Source organism: Lissotriton vulgaris, chromosome 2_1 (assembly GCF_964263255.1).
Source record: "Lissotriton vulgaris chromosome 2_1, aLisVul1.2, whole genome shotgun sequence".
NCBI classification, from domain to species: domain Eukaryota; kingdom Metazoa; phylum Chordata; class Amphibia; order Caudata; family Salamandridae; genus Lissotriton; species Lissotriton vulgaris.
Genome location: NC_141687.1, coordinates 631060668 through 631087435, shown reverse-complemented (window position 1 = coordinate 631087435; position 26768 = coordinate 631060668).

Here is a 26768-nt window from a genome sequence, read left to right as displayed (position 1 = left end):
ACTTCTGGTGGAAGAAAATATGGGCCTGGTTTAGGGAATGTGAGTCTGATTCACAGGAATGGGCTAAGTCAGCACGCTCAAGGAGGTAGACATCTATCTGAAGCCACAGGAGCTCATTATTCTCACTTCCTACTTTTGCCACTAATATATGATAGAGCCTCCCCCCTAATGACTCTCTTGCAGACTTCCCAGAGTATAGTGGAAGATGTGACTGAGCCACCATTATGGTAAAAAATACCCCGTAACAGTGCCATGGCGAGAGTTACTGAAAGAATCAGCCAAGCAACCACCAGGCATTCAACTGAAACAGGCCCACCCAATCGATCAGCCACCATCATAATCATGGGGGGATGATCTGAGAGCCCCTCTAGGCATTACCCATATCTGCAGCTGTAGTACAGAAAATAGACAAGACTTGAGGAGGTCCTGTGTGGGGTGGAGAAGTATGTGTATTGCCTAGTGCTGTGGGGGCGTAGCCGCCAAACGTTGATGAGTACCAGTGCCCTCTCCCTGTCAAAGAGGCGCAGTGATCTAGTAGTCACCAACTGATTATCCGTGTCATGTGGAGAATGGATAAGTGTGCTAAAGTCGCTGTCATCCAGGTGTCCCAAAATCATGATGTAGCAGCCCAAGGGTCCGCTGATACCTTCTGAACCATAATGGGAAATGTTTTCTTCAGTAGGATGGCTATCCCTCTGGAACCCCGCATATAACATGAATGGTACTTTCTAGTGTAGCCATGTCTGCCCAGAAAAGAAACAGTTTGTACCCAATAGGTGTGTTTCCTGGAACAAGGGGACAGCTGGTTGTAGCAACTTCACATACAGCATAACATCTCCCCTTTTGAGTTTGTCATTACCCCTGTTAACGTTCCAGGATAATGCTTTATAACCCCTAGAGGTCCGCGGAGTCATCTGGGGTGGGTGCAGTGCATGGGAGATGGCTTATAGGAGCTCTTGGAGCTTAAAAACGGAACTATGAGAAAAAAACCATAGACCAAACATCCAGAACATGCAGCAACAGAATACCTTCCTTCACGCCACACTCTGCAGTATTTATTTTATTTATTTATTTAAAGAGTTTTATATAGCGCTGGCTAGACCCGAAGGTATCAGAGCGCTTTACACGAGAATCAACAATGCAACAGAAAAAGATCAAGAATTACACAATACATCAAAAAATAGGCAATACATTAGGAGAGGAGAGAAAGGAGGGAGAAAAGTAGTAGAGGGGTCAGGGGAGGAGAGAAGGGAGGATAAGGGAAGAGACAACAAGGAGAGATGAAAGGAAGTCTGTCTAAAAACAGACTGGGTAGGTGACGACCTAGGAGGGAATCCACGGCCCATCTCCTCTATAGCTAAACCAGGTAGCTCCATCGGGCATCAAACAAAATAGTTCTGTCTCAATAAATTGAGAGAGGAGAGACATAAATAGAGGGAGGATGCAGAAAGAGACGACAGGAGAGACGAAAGGAAGTCTGTCTAAAGACCGACTGGGTAGGTAACATCCAAGGAGGGAATCCCCGACCTGTCTCCTCTATAGCTAAACCAGGTAGCTCAATCGGGCATAAGACAAAATAGCTAGATCTCAATTGACGAGGGAAAGTTCACAGATAATCAGAGTGGGGACTAAGGGCCAGAACAGGCGAGGGCAAAAGGCTCAGTAACAGGAAAGTGGAGAAGAGTACAGTGGGGAGGGGTAGGGGGTAGGGGGAGGAGGGAGATAAGGTCAGGAAAGGCGCAGGAGGGTTTGTTGCAGCCGTCATTTTAGGCAGGTACAGGCAGTATATACGAAAACACGTTTAAGAAGTATGGAGGAAGGATAAATAGGGAGGATAGGGGTAAGGGGGAAGGAGGGAGATAAAGGCAGGAGAGATGAAGGAAGGTCTGCCCAATTTCCGGCTGGGTAGGTGACGGCCGAGGAGGAATCCACAGCCCATCTCCCCTATAGCTATCGGGGTAGCTCCACCGGTCATCGGTCAGGTAGCAAGGTCTCCGCGGTCGAGGGAAAGTTCACAGGGTAAATGTCCTGAAGGGTGTGCAGGTTCCAGGTCAGATAGGGGTAAGAGGGGAGGGAGTAGGGGGAAGGAGGGAGATGACGGCAGGAGAGACGAAGGAAGGTCTGCCCAATGTCCGGCTGGGTAGGTGACGGCTGAGGAGGGAAACAGGAGAGTCTAACAAAAAAGGCCCAACAAAACTGAGTGGACAGTGCCAACTAGGGAGGAGGTGAGAACAGGTCATTGGTACAATAGTTCATTATACACAGCAGTCAAAAGATTGCCCTTGTAATTTTACGTGGCCCCATCCATATCTCCAGAAGGCACTCCATTAGTTTTGTTTCATGGGTGTTTTAAGCCAAGGGAATGGCATCCTCCGTGTGATATCTTCCCCTGTTCCTCCTCGTGCAGTGAGGTACTTGCCTCCATTCGCCGACCCCAATACTCCCTCCACCAAGCCCAGTGGGTGGGGGGGGACAAAGACCATTGGTGGCCAAAGTTCAGAGCGCTTGTCCACCCAGGACAAGGAGCTTTCAGGCATGTCAAAGAATAGGATTTTATCCTTGTAGATCACTTAAAGAAGCGCCGGATATGAAGCATATATTGTATTTTCATGGCCCTAACCTTCTCCTTAACCCACACTGGAGTTTCTCTACTTTGAGTACCTCTTGAAGGATGGCATCAGTCTGCAAAGTTCAGGACAATGGCGATCATTGGCCTCAAAGAAGCCACCAAGGGCAGACATGCCAACAGTTACCTGTGTGTCCTCTCCACCACAAAGCAAGTCGATAGCACCTCAGTCAGAAGCCATGACTTCAACCACTCAGCAATGAATTTGGTGAGTGGGCATCTTCTGCCTCCTCCAGGATCCCCACAAACCAGAAGTTATTCCTCCTAGATCTACCCTTGCCTCCAACTGGCTTATCCTGCACTGTAGGGCCAACAATGTTGTCTGGAGCGTGTGGGTAGAGTTTGCCACTGCTAACAAGCTACCTACGTTCACTACTGCAAGTACCAGTAGGACTCCCTCCAGGTGGAGGAAAGCATAACATAAGACCCGATGATGATGCTTTTCACGTCATAATGCTTGCAGATAATCAAGATATACTGCACCAATGGCTTGTACTTGAATGAGAGTTTTTAAAGACGGATAGACCCTAAGACCCTGGTTAATAACAGGACAAGTGATTCATTCTCTTTGGATAATTTAATCTCCCTGTGACCGCACCTGCATGGTGATTGGTTTTAAAAGGTGCTTCGCTGTCAATCACTCTATACATATGAGCAGTCTCTGCCATTGACTTTGGAAAATGAGTACACAGGACACTAAGGGCCACATGCATCAAGGTATTTAGGAGTCGCAAATGGTGCGATTCGGTAAAATTGTCCGTTTGCGATTCCTAAATATCTTTTCAGTATGCATCAATCATTTTTGGCAAAATCGCTATTTTTAGCGATTTCTAAACATGCGATTGCTTCTAAGGAATCGCAAATTTGCGATTCCTTAGAAGCAATGCATGATTGTTTTTAAAATTGCGAATTCGCAATTAGGGGGTGCAAATTACCATAAGGGTGAACCTCGTGGTAATTTGCGAAAAAGAATTAAAATGCTCAAATTAGCATTTTAAACATTGTCATGTTACAGACACACATGTCCTTAGGACATGTATGTGTGAAACATCCACTTTAAAATACATTTCAGGGGTGCAGGGGGGGTCCTTTGGACCCCCCCATGCACCCATGTAATGCATTAACATTTTGCGAATTCTAATTTGCGAATTCGCAATTCCCATTGATTCCTAAGGGCCTTTTGGCCCATAGGAATCAATGGGAAATGCGAAAACGCAAATTAGAATTCGCATAATATTTGCGATTCTGTAAAAATTGCGATTTTTTACGAATCGCAAATATTATGCGAAAATATACATGCATCCCATTTTGCGAATTCCAAATTGCGATTCCCTATTTTTCGCAATTTGGAATTCGCAAACGGCCGGGATGATGCATGTGGCCCTAAAAGAGTGCTGAGGACAGCAATTTGATCCATCTATTATATCTTAAATCTATCCTACCAAACTATAGTACATTTTCTATACCGAGCTTTCTGTCACTCATCTTACTCTATCTCTGTGTAAGCATATCTATCCATGCCTCTTTCAGTCCCTCTATCGGTGCTCTCTCTCCTTCCCTCTCCTTGTCCTTCCCTGTCTTTTATGTCTGTCTCCCTTACCCTGGCTCTGTCGCTCTCTATGTCCCTAAAACCCCCTCTCTCTGTCCCCTTTCACATCTTTGCCTGTGTCCCTCTATGTGACTACGTCCCTCACTCTGTCTCTGTCCCTCTGTTGCTCTCTTACATTCCCTTGCTTTCTAAGTGTGTTTAAATCACAATCTGTTACAGTATCTGTAGGAACAATAGTACTTTTTGTTCACAATCTGTAGTAGCATCTATGGGGGCAGGAGTGCATTATTACCATAAGCTGGCCCCACTTCTGTGGGGAGAGCAGTGACCGCCTTTATTTAAAATGTCCTGACTGCAATAAAAACTTTCCTTGCTGCTAGCCATACACTAACTTCTACAGTAAAGTTTCATAGTGTCAGTGTCAGATACAAAACATCAGTTTTAAAGTGTATAATCCAAGTGCACTTTATGCCACTGTGATAATAACAATGCAAGCTGCCATAGTTTAACTAGCAAAAACTACAGGAGCAAAAAAACTATCAACCGCGGTGGGATTGGGGTCTTTGATTTCTCAAGCAGACCCTGCCAGAGATTGATTCTCAGCCCCCCGCTAATCACTCTTGGATCGACGCCCCCATACTACCAGACAGTACGCCATTGAAATTACAGACCGTGTTCAACCCGTTTGCTGCGGCGGCTATTCCGCCGCAGCGCTAAGGGGGTGGGGCGGCCGTGCGGCGGTTCCGTGCTTATGACGGAACCGCTCCGTCACGGCTCGCGGGCGAGCTGTGCTTGTGACGGAACGGTTCCGTCACGAACCCGCCCGCCCATTAAATCGTCAGCGCAGGCGCGGAATTCGCGCCGCACAGGCGCGGCGAGCGGGCCGTGACGGAACCGTTCCATCACAAGCACAGCTCACCCGAAGCTTGTGACGGAACGGTTCCGTAATAAGCATGCAAGGGGTTAATCGAACCGGCACATTGGGTTCCGTTAGCTCTGAACTGTCCCGTCCTTCCGACAGATTTAATTCACCCTACGCTGATCCAAGCCGGATCACCGCCTAGAATCACACCAACACGCCAGACAGGACTCACTTGCCTTTACGGACCGCATCTAACTGGATCGCCTCCCAGGGCTCCGATTACACGGATATTGCCCGTCCTCCAGACCCCTTGCACCGTCAACTGACCCACTTCGATCCGAACCACGCGACCCAGTTCTCCGGACACCTTGAAGCAATTCCCCCCGAACGACCAGCACTGTTTTCTCAACCAACCCAGTCCTGATGAAGATCCTGGTTTAAGAGGATCGAAACGCCGTCGACCACGCAGCGCAAACAAAGGCGCAACGATACAATTTGGTTCATTTAGAACAAATTACTCAACTCAACTGGAGCCTTTTTGTTACCTCTATTCACTGTACATAATTTTTCACCAGTCATTTTGCGCCGTTCATGCTCTGCACATTGTCACTTGCGATGCCACCGTGCACCTCATTTGCACCCTCATAAGCACCAAGTACAATCTTGGGTTGTCTTTATTTATTAACGTACAGTGCTGATATAATGGTGAATTCTGATTTCTGTTTTGGATAAAAATAATGCCATGTGCACATTCATAACATCGTATGAATATCCTTTTTTCCTCTCTGACAATGTTGTTTACATGTCAAGTGTATTTTCCTTAAAATAAAACCAGTTGGGACATCATATGTTTACTATATAGTTTAACTAGAACATGTGAGGAATAGTGACTAGCACATTTGACAGGGTTGTTAATATAAATGCGCACACACATAGCTGCCAAGTGGTCACATGAGACACCTTCAGCCAGTCTTAGCTTTTTGCTATAAGTTCTGTGACTTGCGCCTTTGTTATTTACCTTTCTAGATGTGTTTGCAAAGTTCTTTTGGATAGCGTGAATGGAATACAAATGCTAAATTGGAAAAACGTCCACAACAGACAGGAGTCACACGTGCCAAGGTGCCACTTGGAAGCTGTGCAAACCTATCTCTTCGCTGCTACCCATGCTCTATCTGTTTTGTGGGATAGGTTTACTTTGCTGCTGAGATACTCTACATGCCTTAGAGAGAGAGGTTTGCACAGCTATGTGCTGAGTGAGAAGCATCAAGCTGCCCAGGTTAGGTTGGTTGTCCCTCAGGGTGGCTTGGCCTGGATATCGCTCGTGTGGCCTCAGACGGATGTCCCTACAAGGAGGGAACCTGACGTATGAAGAGAGGTGCCTGCAAGGGTCAGCATTTTTTTTACAAGATGATTAAGAGGGAGGCAGTGCAGGACACAATTGCAGCTTTAGGAGCTGCATCTGTATCTCCAGGGATGTTACTAAAGAGGAGTGTGAACACTCGGACGGTGGTGGTCCTGAGCCTTGAAGGGAGCAGCTCTAAACCAGCAGGGAAGTGGTCCTAAAGACTTTAAGATAACCCGACAATCGCCCTATTGATTAAATGTTGAGCCTGCCCCTGGGATTAGCTTTTGCCTTGCTATCTGTGACTATAGAGGGAAGCTTGCCCTGCTCCTTGCTTCACGTCGTGTCAGTTGATGGTGAGACACGACTTAAATAGAGATATCGAGAAAGGTAAACCTGGTGACAGAGTGAGAGAGTATAAGATTTTATATAGTGAGAACATGCTGTTAATGAAAGCTAGAGATTTTTTATTTATTATTAGAAGTTTAATACCGCGTGGACCACAATAATGAAGACAGCAGAATGCTTTAATGCTTTGCAAATTAACAACAAAGGTCATTATACACGTGTACAGAACATATACTTGAACACACTGCCTGACTTCTTCACGGTGTTTCTTAACTTCACGATTATCAAAAAGAATATGCACTATTCTTAGCTTCCATTACTGTTATTCTGTTGAACTAGATACTGTGAGTTTGTACTATTGAATTATTCCTTGCCAAGTTATGTAGACTGTTTAGCAGGCCTTCTTTTAGCACTTTCTTGAAACCAGATGACAAGTAGACCTAGAGAGATGGAATTGAGGAATGAGACAGATGGCAAGACCCGGTCATCGGCTGTATTGACACATTGCAACTGTCCTCTCAACAGCAAAAGAAGCCCTGTTGCCCACTGCCATCTTTAATAGGTTTGAAGCCATGTGCATGAATGGAAATGTTTTTGAACAGTATGAAAATAGATGGCAAGCCTCAGAGTCTTTGAACAAAGGGCAGAAATGAGGCAGACTAGTTTGTTCCTATCATTTAGGGTGATGGTGCTCACTGACATGACCTGTCTTAAGTTCCTGTCTGAATTTTAGGAAGGTGGGAGCTGCTTATGTTAAAAAGGATGTTGTTCAGGATCCTAGGTGCATAGATGGAGATGGGTTGCCTTCTGGTTTTCTTTACTTTCCTAGTTTCCATTCAGGCAAAATCCTAGCTTCTGGTACTGTGTTGTTCACTTAAAGTGGTTAATTGTCAGCGAGATCTGGAGGTGGACTTGGGGGAGAGTCAGTATAGTTCCTTCACTGTTGGAAAGATGTGGTCGAACTTATTCAGATTCTTCAGAAGACATTATGAAGAATGTAGGATGCCTCTCAGGGGAGTCACTGTGGTGTCTGAGAAACTATTAAGCCGTTCGTAGCCTCCATTCAGGGAACTGGGAACTAATGCTTGGAATGTTTTAAAATTGGCATTTAATGGGAAAAGATGGGTTTCGTTTTGTTTCATTCCGTAGGTCCATCTCAAGCAGACATGGTTTCCTTGGTGATGTTTTATTTGTTGCAGAGGTTGACAGCAAATCAAGTGATTATTAAATTCTGTCAGCTTTAGATAAGACTTCCAGATTCATTTAGAAAACTACTGATTTAACGACAGGAAGTTAAGCAGACTTTAACATGTGGTCATGTGTTAATTTATCACAAAGCAGCATGCCTTGCATGTGTGCTGAAGTGCACAGCACACATTCAGTGTGCAAGATCCTTTTGGGTTTATATACGCATAGGAATTTGTACTGCAAGAGTGTGCTTCCAGTGCAAAATGTATGCTAGACAGAGCATACTAATTTCTGCACCCTGGTGCGAGACTATGCATTGTGCAAGGCAGCCTTATCAGAGTGAATGAATAATTTTATTGCTTGATTACTCAAAACCATTGCATTAAAAACAAGATACAAAAGTTAAAAAGGGAATAATCGTCATGTTGAAAGAAAGTCTGTATAACTGGAGTCAGGATATTTGTGATATAAAGGGAATAATGTCCGTAGACTTTCAGCCCGACGTACGTTATCTAGTTCGCAGGTCACTTGGCCCGAGATGGCCATCAGCTTTGTGCGAGTCTGTTGGATGAATTTACCAAACGTGGCCATCTGTTTTACTGTGTTCAATGTGTAAAGTAGCTGGACTGCCTCCTTTGCAGTGCGCGTGCCCAGTTGAAGAAGAATAGGCCTGAGATAAAGGCTGCCCGGACAGCAAAGTAGGAGGTGGGCCAAAGACTCACGTTTGTATTCACAGAGCCGGCATTCCTTGATCACTATTCCTCTCGACTCGATCGTGTATAGTTCTTTAAGGGGCAGGGGGTGCAGTCTGAAAGCCAGGATCCTGTGTAAGGCTGCGCGGCCCACAGCCTGCGTGAGGTGGGGTTTAGAGTTATACGCTGTTTGTGGGAGACTTTGTGATTCGTGGAAGCCTCTTTTGGCCAGCAGTTCCAAGTCCGAGGTGCGGGAGCAAATCCGGACTTGTTTTTTAATTGTGCTTTTGATGACAGAGTACTTAATTAACTCAGGGTCCCAGTTCTCTAGAGATAAGTTTAGACGGTCAGATGCCACAGCAAGATGTATTTTAGGACTGCCTTCATTGTTTTCTCTTGGGCCGCTGTTGTCAGGTAAAAATATTTACTCAAGGCAGCCATCTCTTCCAGCTTTTGTTGATTCAGGGAAAATTCCAATCGCACAAGAATGTTTCTGGTGCATGCGGGTAGATGGAATAACTTTTTGTATGCACTACAATGGATTTTTTCCAGGTCCTTGATCAGTTTTCCAGGAAACGCTTGTTGGGCGTACTTAAGGGCTGGCATTAGTTTTGCCCTTAAAACTCTTTGGATGGCCATCGTTGTAGGGCTGAGTAGAGTGGCTTGTAGTTTGCAGAGGGCGTAGATAATGGCTTTCCCTTTAGTTTGAATTTTTCTAAGTGGACTCCGGGGCGCCCCGATTCGTTGAACCAAACGCCCAGATAATTATATTGCTGTGTGCATTCCAGGGTCAGCTGGCCAAGGCTCCATTTTGCTAGTTTTTTTATGGTAGTGTCCAAAAATCAACATTTTGGATTTGGATGGGTTGACCACCAGCTTATTTTTGTCATCATAGATTGCCAGAGCCGACAGTGCCTTTTGTAAGCCTATTTTGGTATGATCTAAAAGTACCAAATCGTCGGCGTATTGCATAAGCTGTATTTTGGTGCCCCCAATCCTCGGTGTGGCTAGGGCGGCTCCGGTCAGGGCTTGGCCCATATCTGCTGTATATAAATTAAACAGCAGCGGTGCTAAGACGCACCCTTGCTTAAGGCCGCGGTCTGTTTCAATTTTCTCTGTAGCGGAGCCAGTCGAAAGCTTAATTCTTACCCACGTTCTTTGGTATAGAGATTGAATTGCTTTCAGTAGTGCTGGGTTGATGTTCCAAAGGGCCAGCTTCTTCCAAAGAGTTGAGCGGTCTATCAGAGTGCCAGCACAGGGGATGACAGCAGAAGCAGGCCAATCTTACGAGGTATGGCTGGGCACTGTTTTTACCTTTTGCACAGCTCAGCACACCAAATGTGGTTGTTGCATTGCATTGCATGAAAAAATTGTATATCTGGGCCAATATTTATTTACCTGTGGCATATTGGTGTATCACATTAGGTGGACTATTGTATAAAAAAAAGTAAAATGCAGAATTGGACACAAAACTGTTTTTAATTGAAGGGTGAAGTAGTTCTGCTGACAGAAAAGTATTTAGTCCAGTGCTTAATTTGAGCCGGTGGTTTCCGGTGCTCGGCACCGCACTTAATTGTCAACACCGGTGCTTGTGACAGTCTGCCACAAGGTGGCGCTCTCTGGCTAATGTAGAGATGCCCACAATAACAGTCCTTTATTGATTCAATATACATTAAAATGGCTATTACCTACCGCCCAAACCATTCTGATAGCTTTGGGGGCCTGAATTAGTCCAAATTCTCACACATGTACAAGTGTGATAGTTAGTAGTTGTGTTGTTACCTTCATCGGCAGCATGGCAGGGGCAATGTGTGGTGCAAGTTAAAGTGGCCTCCTGGTGAGATCCCTGGCACTTATTATAACAAAATTAACAGATTAAGCACTGCTTTCGTCCAATTTCTTTTTTAATACAGTTCCAACAGCATAATCCTAACAAAGTATTGTAGGAAGACCCTTTTCAGTGGTACAAAGCTTTATTTCGATATAATAATATCTTAAAAGCACATGACAATTAAAATACAATTCATATTATTAAAAAACACTCAATAAATAGTTAAAAAGACAGTTTAAAACAGTATTAAACAATTTACAGCTTTGAGTTTAAAAGAAATAAGGAACCAAGGATTGCCTAGAAGAGGATTCGTCACATAGCTTTACATCTGATCACCCACGCCCAACTAAGGAATTTGGCTACCCCGCACGCCAGTACTGTGTTAGGATCAGATTGTAAAATTCTTAATGCTGGGGCATAGCCTCTGGTCCCAAGAAGGAGACAGACAGGTTTTAGCCATTTGGATCTAGGCTTATTATAGGCACTGCAGACAAAGAAAACATGTGGGATAGTTTCCAGTTCGGTGCTGCAGTGCGGACAGGTGGCAGGCGTCTGGTAGGGGGGTTTCCATTTAGAGGTGCGTTCACGGACTGGTAGGGTTCCTATTCTAAACTTTACATATAATGCCCTATCTTTGGGTTTTCTAATAAAGTCCATGTAGGGTTCAAGTGAGGGTACAGTTTTGTGTAGTCGAAACTCATCGGTGAGTCTGCCCAAGTTATCCGCTCTAGATTCCTGGGCGTCGACCCACCGCCAATAAGCCCGCTTGACTTCTAGTTTGGACAATGAAGCACCGGACTCCCATGCCACCCAAAGGCCAATGGCCAACAGAAGTTCCTTTATTTTAGAAAGCCAGGCTATTTTATGAGACCCCTGCAAGCTCATGATTTCTTTGAGGCAGTCTGCGTAGCTCTCTAGCTCTGGTGTACGCCACAGGCGAGCCCAATAAAGAAGCGGGCGCAGAATTATAAGATCTTTGATAGATCTGCGTCCAAGGTCGTATTCAATGGGCTTGCTAGGGGAACTCCTGGGGATGGAATTGGTTTTCAGCCATTACTAGCAGGTCAACATTACTAAAGCCCCAGAGCTCTGCCCCGTACAGTGCACTGCCTACTGCTTTTGCTGAATGTATCTCTGGGGCAGGGGCTATAGGTCTTGAAACTGAGGATCTATGCTCCCTCCTTATGGCGCCCACGACCCGTTTGTGGTTTAGGGCCATTTTCTCAATGTGGGGTTTCCACTTGAGTTGGTCGGATATCCTAATCCCAAGATAATCAAACGTTTTGACCCGCTCTAGCGGCTCTTCATTGAGAGTAAGCGTGCGATTAGCTTTTCTACTGGGATTCAAATAAAGGAGCTTTGTTTTGGAAGTATTGATAACCAATCCCCTTAAGTTACAGAAGACACAAAACCGGTCCAGCAGTTTTTGAAGCCCCATGGGCGTTTTGGAAACTAGTAACGTGTTGTCGGCAAAGAGCATGGCGGGGACCTTCATGCCAGCCAGACTAGGGGCGTCAGCATCAATGTCAGTTAGAAAAGAAATCACCCCATTAACAAATAGGGAAAAGAGGGTCGGCGCCAGAACACATCCTTGGCGGACGCCTCTGTTCACCTGAATTTTTTCTGTTAACTGCTCCTTCGTGCCCCACCGAATGCGTGCGTAAGTTCCATCATGCATGCGTGCCAGCAGGTGCAGGATGGGCAGAGGGAACCCCATCTCGTGAAGGACCGCCCACAGCCACCCTCGGGGGACCAGAACGAACGCGGTCTTCAGATCGATGAAGGCCAGGTACAGACCACCATTGCTAATCGAGACTGTCTTCCAATGCAGTAGTAACAGCCTGAAAGCCTGGTCTACAGTACTTGTACAGGCCCTAAACCCCGCCTGGAAGGGGGAGATAATGTTGTTCTCCTCTGCCCAGGAGAGGATCCTTTCAAGGAGGACTCTGCCAACCACCTTCTGACCAGCGTCAATCAGGCTGATCGAACGATAGTTGGCAGGGTCACCCCTTGGCCCCTTCTTATATATAGGGATCACTTCTGCTCCCTTCCATGAGTTTGGGACTGGAGATCCTAGGAGGAGGGCATTGGTCAAAAAGGAGAAGAATTTGGACCATTGCTTAGGGCTGGCACGGAACAGATCGGCAGGGATGCCATCCTGGCCCGTTGCCTTGCCTTGGACGATTTTACTGATTGCAGATTCTACCTCCCTCTGCCCTATTTGATCCATGAATGGGGCTATATCATGGTGGGGTAGTGTGCATTCATCTGTCGCTTCGGTATTCTCGGGGGCCCCTACCCCAGCATACAGTTTACTGAAGTGGTCGAACCATTCCCCATCCGTGATGTGGTTAGGTGGTTGGTCTGTTCTATCATCATTATTATTTCTCACTAGAGCCCAGAATCATTCCCCATTCCTATTCTGGCTAGCCAATTTTAACTCTTCCCAGTGGGAATCATCCCAAGCCCTCTTTGCCACTAGTAGTGCGCGCCTGTACACGGCACGAGCTAGGCGAATCTCAGTTGGATCTCGGGTTTTGATAGCACAGATCAAATTAGACTTAGCCTCCCTGCAATCGTGGGTATACCACCTGGCAGCAGGCTTCCTACGTTTCAGCCGGCTTGTCCCACGTCCGTTATGGAAGAGGGCGGCCATCCTATCTATTGTCTCCTCATAGACCATATTGACCTGGGCGGAGCCGGGATCATCGGCACAGAGTGTGGAAAGCTTCTCCGTCTGATCTTTAACGATTTCCCCCAGGGCATTGATCTTTGGCTCATTGATGGCAAATTTGTGCCATTTGATGAACCTTTTGCAGTTCGAAGGTACTATTTCTCTTGTCGCCATTGTTAGTCTATTGCTGGACGGGGGGTTCCCCACATTTATCAGATTGCACAGGCTAAGAGATAGGGGGTGTGTATCACTTACAACGCAACTATTACAACGTAATGCTGTTACAACGCAGCTATTACAACGCGGGATCCATCACATCGGATGCCATTACAACGCATGGCATTACATAGCAGATGGTATTACAACGCATACCATTACATCGTAAGTTTTGGTAAGTATATAATTTTTTTTTATTTTATTTAATATTATAAAATTGTTTTAATTATTATTAATTATAAATAAAAATATTTATTTATGTTTTTAAATATTATAAATTAAATATATTAATTTAAGTAATTTTTTAAATAAGTATGAGTATAGGAGTATATGTTTTGGGGTACTGATGTATATGTTTTGGGGTGTTTGGGTATTTTTAGGTTTTAGGGCAAGGTTTGGGTTTTGGGGTACAGGGGTGTTTTTAGGTTTTAGGGCAGGGTTTGGGTTTTGGGGTACAGGGGTGTTTTTAGGTTTTAGGGCAGGGTTTGGGTTTTGGGGTACAGGGGTGTTTTTAGGTTTTAGGGCAGGGTTTGGGTTTTGGGGTACAGGGGTGTTTTTAGGTTTTAGGGCAGGGTTTGGGTTTTGGGGTACAGGGGTGTTTTTAGGTTTTAGTGCAGGGTTTGGGTTTTGGGGTACAGGGGTGTTTTTAGGTTTTAGGGCAGGGTTTGGGTTTTGGGGTACAGGGGTGTTTTTAGGTTTTAGGGCAGGGTTTGGGTTTTGGGGTACAGGGGTGTTTTTAGGTTTTAGGGCAAGGTTTGGGTTTTGGGGTACAGGGGTGTTTTTAGGTTTTAGGGCAGGGTTTGGGTTTTGGGGTACAGGGGTGTTTTTAGGTTTTAGGGCAGGGTTTGGGTTTTGGGGTACAGGGGTGTTTTTAGGTTTTAGGGCAGGGTTTGGGTTTTGGGGTACAGGGGTTTGTGTTTTGGGTTAATTAAATTATATTTACCATTTTTAAATTAATTAAAATATATTTAATGAATTAAATTAATTTTATTTCATTAATTACATTTTTAAATTAAATTAATTAAATAAAATAAATTATTTCAATTAATTTAATTTATTATCAATTATAAAAATATGTACTTTAAGTTAATTTTATTACTTTAATTAAATTTAATTATTCCCATTTTTTATTAAAATTACATTTATTAAATACATATTATTTTATTAAATTAAATTAATGGCTATTTTAAAATGTATTTTATTTAATTTTATTAAATTAAATTAATTAAATTAACTTAATAACATTTTTAAAAAAAGGTATACTTACCTATACTTACGATGTAATGCCATGCGTTGTAATACCATCTGCTATGTAATGCCATGCGTTGTAATGGCATCCGATGTAATGGATCCTGCGTTGTAATAATTCCGTTGTAACGGAATGCGATGTAATATTTCGCGTTGTACTGACACCAATCCGAGATAGGGGGTTGTGGTCACTATGGATAGAAGGGATAACCACCATATCCAACACATGTTTCCACAGTCTCTTATCTACCAGAATGTAGTCAATTCTACTGGGGCAACTAACTCTATTGTAGGTACACGCTCCGGAGAAGTCAGACGGAGTGCGTCCGTTCACTGCTACCAAAGCATGTTCCAACACCAAGGCATTTATTTGGATAGTGATAGGTGTCCACTTTTTGATCGGCGCGGTCGTCAATTGCGGAATTCCCCATTTCGCGTCTTCCTCCAGTAGACCTGCCACGCCGTCGACAGTCAGCGGCTCAAATGTGCAGTTGTAGTCGCCAGCTATTGACGGCAGTGTATCCGGGGAACAGTTACAGAGTGAGTCTGCAAGTAGAGCTATGGTTGGAGATTTACCCCCCCCCCCCCGGTATACCTCTAGCATAGATGTTAAAGACTTCCAGAGTCTCTGGGGCTTGGGGAATCCGAATTGTTAACCTCATCATGTCATGGGAGATGTTAGGGGAGTGGGAGATCTTACAGTTTAATGAGATTTTAACCCAGACAAGCAGACCTCCAGACGGGCGACCCCTTCTAGAGGGAGTTGCAGGGACATGGAAAGTGGAATAGCCGGGCTTATATACTGGTTCCAAGCACCATGTCTCTTGGAAAATACACAGGTCATACCTTTCTATCAGTTCGTTCCAATCGGGGAGGGTTGTTTTATTCCCGAGACCTGCGACATTCCAAGAAACAGCGCTCAAGTCTCTACTTTTACCATTGATGAGTAATGTGACAGGTTCAATCCCATGACCAACTGTGGAGATTGGAGTGTTGGGACTGGCGGGAACTATGAGCTCCTCGATCCCAGCATTACCTGTATCCTGCGGTGTAATACAATCTACCTCAATTCTTCTCTCACATAAGGAACAATCGTTGCCCTGTACTTTGTGGTTCTCATCCCCGGTTACCAAAAAGGTGGCCATTGGGTTGCCACAGTCTAGGTTAAAGCTCTGTAAGTTACTAGTTTGGTTTTCTGCAGTTTCGGTTAAGGCTATAGGAGGGCAAGATGTTCCCGGAGGTTCCATAAGTCAACCAACAGCCTCCCGTGCACTGTACCTATTGTAACAGGGGATGGGAGGTTGGATGAACTGGGGGCCATACCATTCCTCGCTACGCAGACTACCTCCGTGGGTAGGCCAACCACCTCTGCGCTGTGACAAATTCCATCCTTCTGCTACCCCACCACCTGGGATGAACCTGTTCAAGTCCCTAGGCACCTCATGCCTCCTCCCTCCGGGTATGGTTATTATCCCTCAGCCAGCTCCAGCCATTATCCAACTGCTCCCCGGGCATATAAAAATAGGACAGCGGTCTAGCCACGATCGCAGTACCATTGGTTCCGGGTTTCCCCATGCATATGTGCTCAACAGTGCGAGGGTCCTCCAAAGTCACAGCGACACAATCTCCCTGAAGTGCTTTTCTATTAGGACCCACCCAAGGGGCTCTCTTAACCATCAAGATGTTACTGTGGGTATTGGGTGGTAGTGGGTGGATGTTTGCTAGCCAATGGCATACCGTATTTTTAAGCGCCCAAAAAGGCTCTAAAGATGTCGGGGCCAATTCCGGTACACCTGTCAAAACGATTACAAAGCGACAGGCTTCAGGAGTTAAGTTGATGTTTCGACGTTTCTGGCTCTTAGCGGGATGAGAAGAATCTGGTTTTGGGGTGGGGGCAGCGTGATTGTTTGTTTTAGTTTGGTTAGTGTGCTCAGCTAATATGTGGGACCGGGCACCCCCTTTTTTGGACTCGGGGTTAGAAGTGGTCGGCAATGGAGTCTTAGGTGTGTTATTTTTTGCTACCACTGGGCGTTTATTGGCTGGTTGCGGGTTACTTGCTGGAGTAGTGGTGTTAGTGGCGTTGGTTACCCTATTAGCACGGAGTGAAGCCTGGGGTCTTGGGTTCTTTTGTAATTCTTGTAGCAATTTTTCAATTCCTAGGAGCCTAGCCTGTAGGGGAGCTAGTAAGGTTTTAATGACATTGGTCAGGGCGTGGACTACAGGCTCATCCCCTCCGGCTGAACCTCCCGGTCTATCAGCTCCTGGCTCATCAGCTATAGAGCTGTCTTCAAGGATGACAGCCATGGTGTTGTCTAAGATGGTGTCATCTAGCATACTCAATGGTAAGCATAGAGCCTCGTTTCGTGGCTCTTCAATCCCCATATGGTTCCTGTTGGATACTCCATCTGGTTCCCTCTCCTCTTCTATTCTGTCTCTCTTGTTATTAGAGAGGCCAGTACTTCTGAGTTTTGTTCCGCTGGCTTTCTTGGTGTTGGGGATAATGGGCTTGGGTTGCCTACATTTCGGGATAGCCCCCTCCCGCTTCCCCCTCTTGCGAATGGATGAATTATCGTGTTTGGGGTCAGCCAAAATGGCTGATGGGCTAGAATCAGGTTGAGTTTGGGACAGGGACAGGGACTGCGCATCAGGAGGTGTAAGGTCTAATACTGCTGACTGGCTGTTGGTATCATTATGAGTCTCAGCGTGGATCAGTAAAGGGTTATTAGTGCTTGTAGAGGTGTTGGGAGTACGCACGGAACCGATATGGCCCAGAGATGACCTTTTGGCTGCTACTAGTTCTTGGGAAACTCTTCTTTTCATCAATACAATTCCTTGGTCTATTAAGGAGTTGGTGCGGACGATAAAATCGTCAAGAGATCCAGTCAGTTTTTTCAGAGCGCCTGCTGCAGCCTTTTCATAAGGGCCACATTTATTTCAACGTCTTTGAATCAAGTACTGACACAGTGCATCAATCCTCATTTTCTAAATCATATTTTGGTACTACCTGCTGTCCCCACTAAAGCAAGACATGAATACATTTTTTTGGCTGTTTGCATCACTTAAACTCCTGCTGCTCCGGTACGCGTGATGAGGAAATTGAATTTATTGGGTAGCAGGGTGATTGTATATGGAGGGCCCCCTCACTATATCCTGTAGTGGGGGCCCCTTAAGATGTTGTTGCACCACTGGACAGAGGTGGTCAATCAGAGGGGTAGAGAAGTGAGGTAGAGAGAACGGCAAGGATTTAGTGATTGGTGAGGTAGAGAGTAATGACAATTGAAAAGGCGACAATGGGAAGCAGGGACCATAAAGATGGAGGTAAATAGAGCGCAAAAGGGGGTGAGCAGGGTGCAGAGAAAGATGCTAGAGAGAGAGATTGGCTTGGAAGAAAAAAAGGAGGCAAATAGAAAAGCAGAGAGTGCAGAGGTTGGCAGTGGCAGAGAGAGAGAGGGCGAGACAGAGTAGAGGTAGGTAGAGAGAGGTTGAAATACAGAAAGCAAGAGAGAGAGAGAGAGTCAGTCTTCTTAATGTCTCTATCATTTTATCAAGGGGCTCCTTGGAAGGTGGGGGCCCATGGTGTCTCGACCCCCCTCATGCGCTCTCGGTGTAGTAGCCTAGCGCACAAGGCTCATGTTGTAGTACCGCTGTGACGTTTAATAGCATGTTATGATACATGACTGATGCTCCCCAGAGCCCGTGATTCCATTGCTCTTGAAGTCCCTGGAAGCATCCCCTAAAGCCTGTGAACCAATGAAGTACCTTGCACCCACTGTTACTAGGGCCTTAGTGTGGTTTCCCATTGAGTCTCTGCAAGCTTCCACCAGAATTACATGAAACAAGGGGGTCTTGGTGTTGTTTCCTCTTATCCATATTGGAGCAAAAACAATACATTTGTTTCCTGTTATTTGGTTTTGATCGTCAATTTTCACCTGCCCTTCCTGTAAAGTAAAAGAGAGTGTACTACTAACGTGTTTTCTTCAAGGATTTGAGAACCTTCCAGATGGCCATGTGCCCCAATTTCCACCTGTGATCTAGCTACATCAGTTAAGTCTTCAAGAGGATATATAAACCCTGCCCAACCCAGAGTCATGGCTTGACCCCACACTCTGCGGAACAAGCTTCACCCTTCCCACTCACCTGACGAATCCAGCGTGAACTGAGAAGTGCTCAAGAATCCCTCTAGCCCACGTTGAACCGGTGGTTCCCGTGACTCCAGGTCCCTCAACGCCTCTTAATCACTTCCTCCTCAACAGCTACTCCAGTTCCCCTGCAATTCACTGAGTCAAAGCCTCGAGACCTTCTTCGAACTTCGGACAAGTGGAAGAACTAAGCTGAGTACATGATATCAGGTTAGTGCACACTAACCCTCCTATAGTAGCAAGCAAGACCGAGTATTAGCATCTTCAAAGACTATAGACTTTTCCTCCATGTGCTCTCCATAATTTCCTCCAGTGCTTCTTGTGTGTACATGTTCCGGAACCCTCTTGCAACCATGGCGCTTGAACTGTGATTGTGCAAGGACTAAAGACTTTTCTCTGTGTTTCTCTGATGAACAATAGTGCCAAGAGAAAGCACCTTACACCGTTTTATATATGTATGAGTAGTAGTAGTAGTAAATCTTTATTCGACTTTTAAAATTTTAAAAACCATAAAAGAGTTCCAGCATATAAATCATTATAGTACAATCAACATGTTAATATTCGATACATTTTAAAACTAACAACATTTCCCTAGGTCAATTTTAATCCTTTATGAGCTTAGACCAATCGGGGATTTTTCCAAAACCTCTTGTTTTTCATATTGTTTGCGGTACGTTTTGGTCAAAGATTTACTCTATGTTTAAAAATGGATTTTAAAAAGGACGCTATATGTTTACAAACTAGTTCTGATTCAATGAATTGCATACGTAGCATGGCGGGGCGACAAGTTCTTAGCCCATTCTTCTTAAAAGTGGGATTATCCAAAGTTTGCGATGTGCTGAGTAGAAGGTACAGAACAAAAACGTGTGCATCGTGGATTGCTCTGACGTGTCGTCACATGGACACACAGTTAGACACTCTTCCCAACTATTTTTTGTCGGAAATGCCACCAATCTATGGAAGATGTTCATTCTAAATCTTGTTAAGAGAAAGCGCTCGATTTGTGAGTCAACATAAGTCAAATAAGGCTCTATCTCCAAGGTGGTCATAATTGCCAGCGAGTGTTGAACCAAAGGTTTTCTTGCCTCAGTACAAAATCGGAGCTCTTCCATGTGGGTTAGTGCCTTTACTTTTAGATCTTTGCTGGATATTTCGGCAATTGACTCCGGAGCGGAATAGTATTTACTGAGTCCCAGATCTGTAAGAGTATTTTTTACATGCTTTAACCATTCGATTCTTCCCACTTGATCCAACAACATACAATCTCTTATTATCTGTTTCGATAAGGTATTTGTCGTCGAGGTCCATATACGTCGCCAGAGCATGAGCGGTTGTATTTTTGCCAGATCCGCTATGTGCGAAATGCCTAACTCCATATGCATTGCATAAGTAGATGTACTTCTTGGGAGTGCCAACAAGAATCTTAAAAAGGAGTTCTGTGCTACCTGTAAAGAGTTGGTATTTTTATGACCCCAGAGACCGGCCCCATATAATGCAGTGGACTGACATTTGGCTTTAAAAATCTGAAGCAGTTCTACTGGTGGTCTCTTTCCTAATTTTAGGGAAAATTGTATAAGAGCCGCAATTGCTCGTAGAAACTGGTGCTTTCTAGCTTCTATTGCTGGTTTCCAGTTTATCTTTTCATCCATCATGATGCCAAGGTATGTATATTGAGCAGTTGTATCAATCCTTTCATTTTCCAAAAAAATACCTTTCCCCCCTTTTTTGTTCCTTCCTGCCACCACGACGTAGGTCTTTTTTATATTTATGCGAAAATCCAAAGTTCCCATGAACCTTGCATATCTGTCTAGAGCCTTCTGTAATTCTCGCGATGTTCTTGCGAGAATCACAGCATCATCCGCATATAGCAGAGCGGGGATCAGACGGTTTCTTACTCGCGGAAGATCCTGGCCCCCTCTCAGCATCTCTACCTCAAGGCCATTAGTATAGAGGGAAAAAAGAAAGGGGGCCAGGACACAACCCTGCCTAACCCCACGCTCTACTCTAAATGGTTCGGATAATTTGCCTTGTGCTCCAAAACGTACCCTAGCAGAGGCGTCTTTATAGAGTTCTCTCAGGAGGGTTACAAGGGCCTGTTCCATCCCCATCTCTGTGAGGATGGACCATAATTGTGAATGGGAGACGCAGTCGAACGCTGCGGAGAGATCGACGTAAACCATATATAACCTACCCCGCTTGGCTGAGACGTATTTCCCCATCATCAAAGATAGATTTAAGGCTTGTTCCGTGGTTCCGAAGCCCTCTCGGAAGCCAAATTGAATATCCGACAGGATCTCCCTGTCCTCAGCCCACCCCTGTAGTCGCTGGAGAACATCTCTGCCCAGTACTTTCCCCAGTGAGTCCAGAAGTGAGATTGGACGGTAGCAGGTAACACTCTGTCTTTCGCCCTTCTTAAATATAGGGACTATGATAGATTGATTCCAAGATTTTAATAGGCCACACTTCATAGTGGAATCGAAGACCCTTTTCAGAATTGGGGCCCATAGGTCTAGTTTATGTTTAAAAAGGTCCACTGGTACCCCATCTGGACCAGGGGCTTTCCCACTTTTGCTGGTTGTTACTGCAGCAATTACTTCAGTTAATGTAAAAACCAGTGCAATGGGAAAAGAATTCATCTGCTCAATGTTGCTATTACTAGTTATCCCCCCTGTAGGATCTGTTTCTGACTGTTCTCTAAAGATTTTTGAAAAGTGGTTTACCCATGTATTTCCATCTATAGCCACCTCTATCGCTGGTTGATTTTTTTTATCAGCTAGAAATGGGGCTCTAATCACTTTCCAAAATACCTCGCTATTTTTACTTAGGGAGCTTTCGTGCAACTGATTCCACAAGGCGTGTTTCAATTCTAGTTTCCTTTCCTTACAGGCTAATCTATATGACCTTCTTAATAATTTTTATTTTTCCTGATTTCTTGGTTTATTGGAAAGTGCTCTTTTTAGATTTTTGTGGGCCAGTGTGCATTTATGATTAAACCATCCTTTTTTTGTGACCCTGTTCCCTTTGTTTTTTACAGTTAGTATTTTTTTCACGCTTTCTAGGATTAAATCAAAGTTTTGAAGGACCTCCTCTTCCCCTATGTCTATGTCTAGGCATTTTAATATTGCCGGGTAAACCGCACAAACCACCTTAGCTGTTAGTTCGGCTAGGTCTATCTTTTCCCATGCCAGAGCGTAGCCATTCAATTTGGAAAGGTGTAGTTTATTTTGCGCGAGAGCGGTCATTATGAGGTGGGGTGAGAGATGGCCCTGTTCTAAAGATAGATTCACTCCCAGGGCCGCGTGGTCGCTTAAGCAGTTTACTAATATTCTAAAATCATTCATTTTACTTGCCAGTGTATTAGAGGCCATGATGTAATCGAGTCGCATCCTCTCCCAAGGTAAGTAGGGTCCAATCCTCCCTGAGAATTTTTTTCCTCGTTTATTATTGCTAGATCTAGTTCAGAGAGTATTTCATTTAAATAGTCTCCTACCAAAGAATGGTTGAAATGAACTGTGTTGTCGTCTTGATTCTCCGCTAGGCCACTGATATTTGTATTGGTTTTAGGGCAGGGGTGCTGATTGAAGTCACCTCCCCAAATGATATTCGGTGTGCCCTTAGATTTTGTTTGATTTATATGATCACTAAGGGCCCGATTCACAGAATGAACTTAAGACTCAATCCTAAACTTACTACTATTTTGGTATTCACAGAATGCACTTACTACTTTTGGCATTCACAGAATGCACTTACTACTTTTGATATTCACAGAATGAACTTACTACTTTTGGTATTCACAGAAGTTAGGATTTTGTCTTAAGTCTGTCTTAAGTTTGTCTTAAGTCTGTCTTAAGTCTGTCTTAAGTCTGTCTTAAGATTGTCTTAAGACAAACTTAAGACAAAATCCTAACTTCTGTGAATACCAGAAGTAGTAAGTTCATTCTGTGAATGCCAAAAGTAGTAAGTGCATTCTGTGAATGCCAAAAGTAGTAAGTGCTTTCTGTGAATACCAAAATAGTAGTAAGTTTAGGATTGAGTCTTAAGTTCATTCTGTGAATCGGGCCCTAAGTTTTTTGCGGAGCTCACCAATTGTTTTTATCGCTTCTGTGCCAGTTAAATTATCATAGTAATTTACTAGGAGAACAGTCTCCTTCCCCCTGAAAGACAGGTTTATTACTTGATAATTAGAATCTGTATGGAGAACCATGACTTTTAGCCCAGCTATAGTGTTTGATATATAGGTAACCAAACCTCCTTTTGCCCTTCCATGGGTACCAGCTATTGCTGGGGAGAAATAAGTTTTGTAGCCCACTAGGTGGTGTTCCGAGGTGGCCCAAGTCTCCTGTAAGCAAATAACCCTGTATTCTTTTACAAAGTTACGGGCGCTGTCGTCCTCGATCTTAGCACGAAGTTCTGCTATATTCCAGTATAGAAGTGAGACCGTCCCACCTTTATGTGATTGCATTGGCTCAGTTTGGGGGACTTCCTCTAAGGAGGGTCTATGTGCTATAGGTTGGCCATATGTCCTTCCAGAGTCTATTATTTCACCAGATATATTCTGTGAGATCCTGGCTTTACCCAGTTCTAGGGATACTAAATTAGGAGATACAGGCCGGTAGTCATGTGCTATCAATTCCTCATTTCTCTTGTTCTCCGTTTTTTTTGGCCCCTCTTATATTAAAAGTCTCTATGGGATTCGATTTTTTGTTTTTTTGAGGACTGTCACCCCAATTATATTCGAGGTGAGTCAGTCCACCACATCTAACCCATAAAGAATTGAAAAGCGGTTTGAAGTGGGGCAATTAAAACCCTGTTGTACTGGAAGGTTGTAATTATTAAACCCCCTGTGTGATGGTGCCCAATTTAGATGGTTAAAGGGGTTTTGAAAAAGGGGTTGGTGGCCCATTTCTTTCCATTGGAATGGGTTATTTCTTTGTTGGTTAGATTTTTGGAAGGAAGATGGATCTCTAGGGTAAAAATAGCTAACATAGTGGGTAGAGATAGAGTTCCTCCCTCTCGCCTCATACCAGTCTCCTATGCATCTCACCGTTCTGTGGTCTTTGAAGTTTACAATGACTACGTCTCCTTTTTTATCCTTTGGCCTTGAGCCCACCCAGTTAGCACGCCTTACAGCTAAGATTTCTCCATCTACGTGGGCCGGGAGTGGTCTATTTTGTTCTAGCCAGTAAATGATTTTGTTTTTTAGGGCGTAGTGATTTTCTCTCACCCCTTCTGCTAGTTCCGGTGCTCCTGTCAATATTATAGTAAAAGGGGCAGATTCAGGTGGTAAGTCTACATTTCTAGGCATATGTCTTTTTGACCGCTGTGTCGGATATTCCCCCTTCTCTTTTTCTAATCTATTTTTATTTGTTGAAGGGTTATTTTCAGGTACCTTTTTCTCTTTATCAGTTGGGGTCTCCCTTTGCTTGGGGGGACCTTTTAGGGGTTGAGTCGGTTGTTCTTTCGTGGGCAGAATTTTTACAGATTTTGTCACCACTTTACTTTTCCCCTTTGCCATCCCAGTATTACTGGTTGAGGGTTGTTCTGTGTTCGGATTAGACGTTACATCAAGTCCTCCACTTTGCTGTGTAACGTGTGTTTTTACTAGTTCCGCTTGAACCACTTTGTTGCCTTCTAGCTGGTCACCTAGTTTATCCAATTTAACACCTATCAACCTAGTTCTCTCGTATAGTGGGAGTAAAAGGGACCTAACCATGACCTCTAATTTAGATAACAATTCACCCTCTATGTTAGGGCCTTGTAGTGTCGCTGATGGGTTAGTGGAGGAGGGATTACCAGTCACTATTTGCTGCAAAGGGGCTTGGGCTGATGCCTTTGATTTGTTTATACGTTTAGCTTGTCCTTTCTTACGAGAAGAAGAACCCATTATTAGTAGATTTGGAGAACCTGATAGGCCGGGGGAGTCTGTTTCCCCCAACAAATTTTGGTAGGATATATTTCCAGTAAGACAAATCAGTTTGTCGTCCTGCTCCCTGATAGCCAGTTGAGAGGTGCTACCTCTTTCTAAGTTTGGCCTGCCTGGAGAGGGTGCTTGGGCTAATTGTCCTAGTGATGATGCTTTCCCGTTAGCAAATCAAGCGAGAGGCGCTTCTCTGTGTCTGCAATTTCTTTCTCCAGTACTGTAGAGATGCGTTTGAAAAAATGATCAATTGTACCAGTGACAGCCCCTTTGGAAGTTTGGACCGTAATATTGTTTCTTGACCCCGTGGGGGAAGCCATGTTTATAAGTGTACAAGGTTAGAGTGTTCGACAAATTGCTGGAAAGTATACTATCACAGGTATGCAGTCTCTGTGTGGCAGAATAGTAGTAGACACGTGTCAGAAAAAAGCAAATATCCTTACCAGGAAGTATGAGGTGGCAGATGTTCGAGGGATGGCCCGTCCCGTCCTTGCACGTCCTTGGACGGCCTTAGACGTCCCCGCCCTTGTCCCGGGCACGCTCTCGCGCAGCGAGAGTGCCTTCTGGCAGATATAGGGGTTGGGTACAGTTTGAGGGCGGAGCAGGCAGGGAGAGTGGCCCAGGTGCCGATGATGAGGGCTGGCGAGTGCTCCTGGGATACGAAGTCCAGGGCCCGCTGCTCACTCGCAGCCCTGCTTGCTGTTGCAGCACTCCCTCAGGTAATGTAAAATTTGCGCCTCCAGCCGTGCACAGATGATTTCCCTCGAAGCGAAGCGGGACCCGCGAAGCGGGTACCACGAGGTGTGGTAGAAGGAAGGAAGCCAGTTACGCCGAGTCCCAGTAGATGGCTGCTTTAGCAGACACAGCGTCCCAAATGGTGTCCAGGGACCGAAAGTTTTATTTGGATTTCAGAGGGCAGAGCAGGCAGGGAGAGTGGCCCAGGTGCCGATGATGAGGGCTGGTGGGTGCTCCTGGGATACGAAGTCCAGGGCCCGCTGCTCACTCGCAGCCCTGCTTGCTGTTGCAGCACTCCCTCAGTTAATGTAAAATTTGCGCCTCCAGCCGTGCACAGATGATGTCCCTCGAAGCGAAGCGGGACCCGCGAAGCGGGTACCGCGAGGTGTGGTAGAAGGAAGGAAGCCAGTTACGCCGAGTCCCAGTAGATGGCTGCTTTAGCAGACACAGCGTCCCAAATGGTGTCCAGGGACTGAAAGTTTTATTTGGATTTCAGAGGGCGGAGCAGGCAGAGAGAGTGGCCCAGGTGCCGATGATGAGGGCTGGCGGGTGCTCCTGGGATACGAAGTCCAGGGCCCGCTGCTCACTCGCAGCCCTGCTTGCTGTTGCAGCACTCCCTCAGGTAATGTAAAATTTGCGCCTCCAGCCGTGCACAGATGATTTCCCTCGAAGCGAAGCGGGACCCGCGAAGCGGGTACCGCGAGGTGTGGTAGAAGGAAGGAAGCCAGTTACGCCGAGTCCCAGTAGATGGCTGCTTTAGCAGACACAGCATCCCAAATGGTGTCCAGGGACTGAAAGTTTTATTTGGATTTCAGAGGGCGGAGCAGGCAGGGAGAGTGGCCCAGGTGCCGATGATGAGGGCTGGCGGGTGCTCCTGGGATACGAAGTCCAGGGCCCTCTGCTCACTCGCAGCCCTGCTTGCTGTTGCAGCACTCCCTCAGGTAATGTAAAATTTGCGCCTCCAGCCGTGCACAGATGATTTCCCTCGAAGCGAAGCGGGACCCATGAAGCGGGTACCGCGAGGTGTGGTAGAAGGAAGGAAGCCAGTTACGCCGAGTCCCAGTAGATGGCTGCTTTAGCAGAGACAGCGTCCCAAATGGTGTCCAGGGACCGAAAGTTTTATTTGGATTTCAGAGGGCAGAGCAGGCAGGGAGAGTGGCCCAGGTGCCGATGATGGGGGCTGGTGGGTGCTCCTGGGATACGAAGTCCAGGGCCCGCTGCTCACTCGCAGCCCTGCTTGCTGTTGCAGCACTCCCTCAGTTAATGTAAAATTTGCGCCTCCAGCCGTGCACAGATGATTTCCCTCGAAGCGAAGCGGGACCCGCGAAGCGGGTACCGCGAGGTGTGGTAGAAGGAAGGAAGCCAGTTACGCCGAGTCCCAGTAGATGGCTGCTTTAGCAG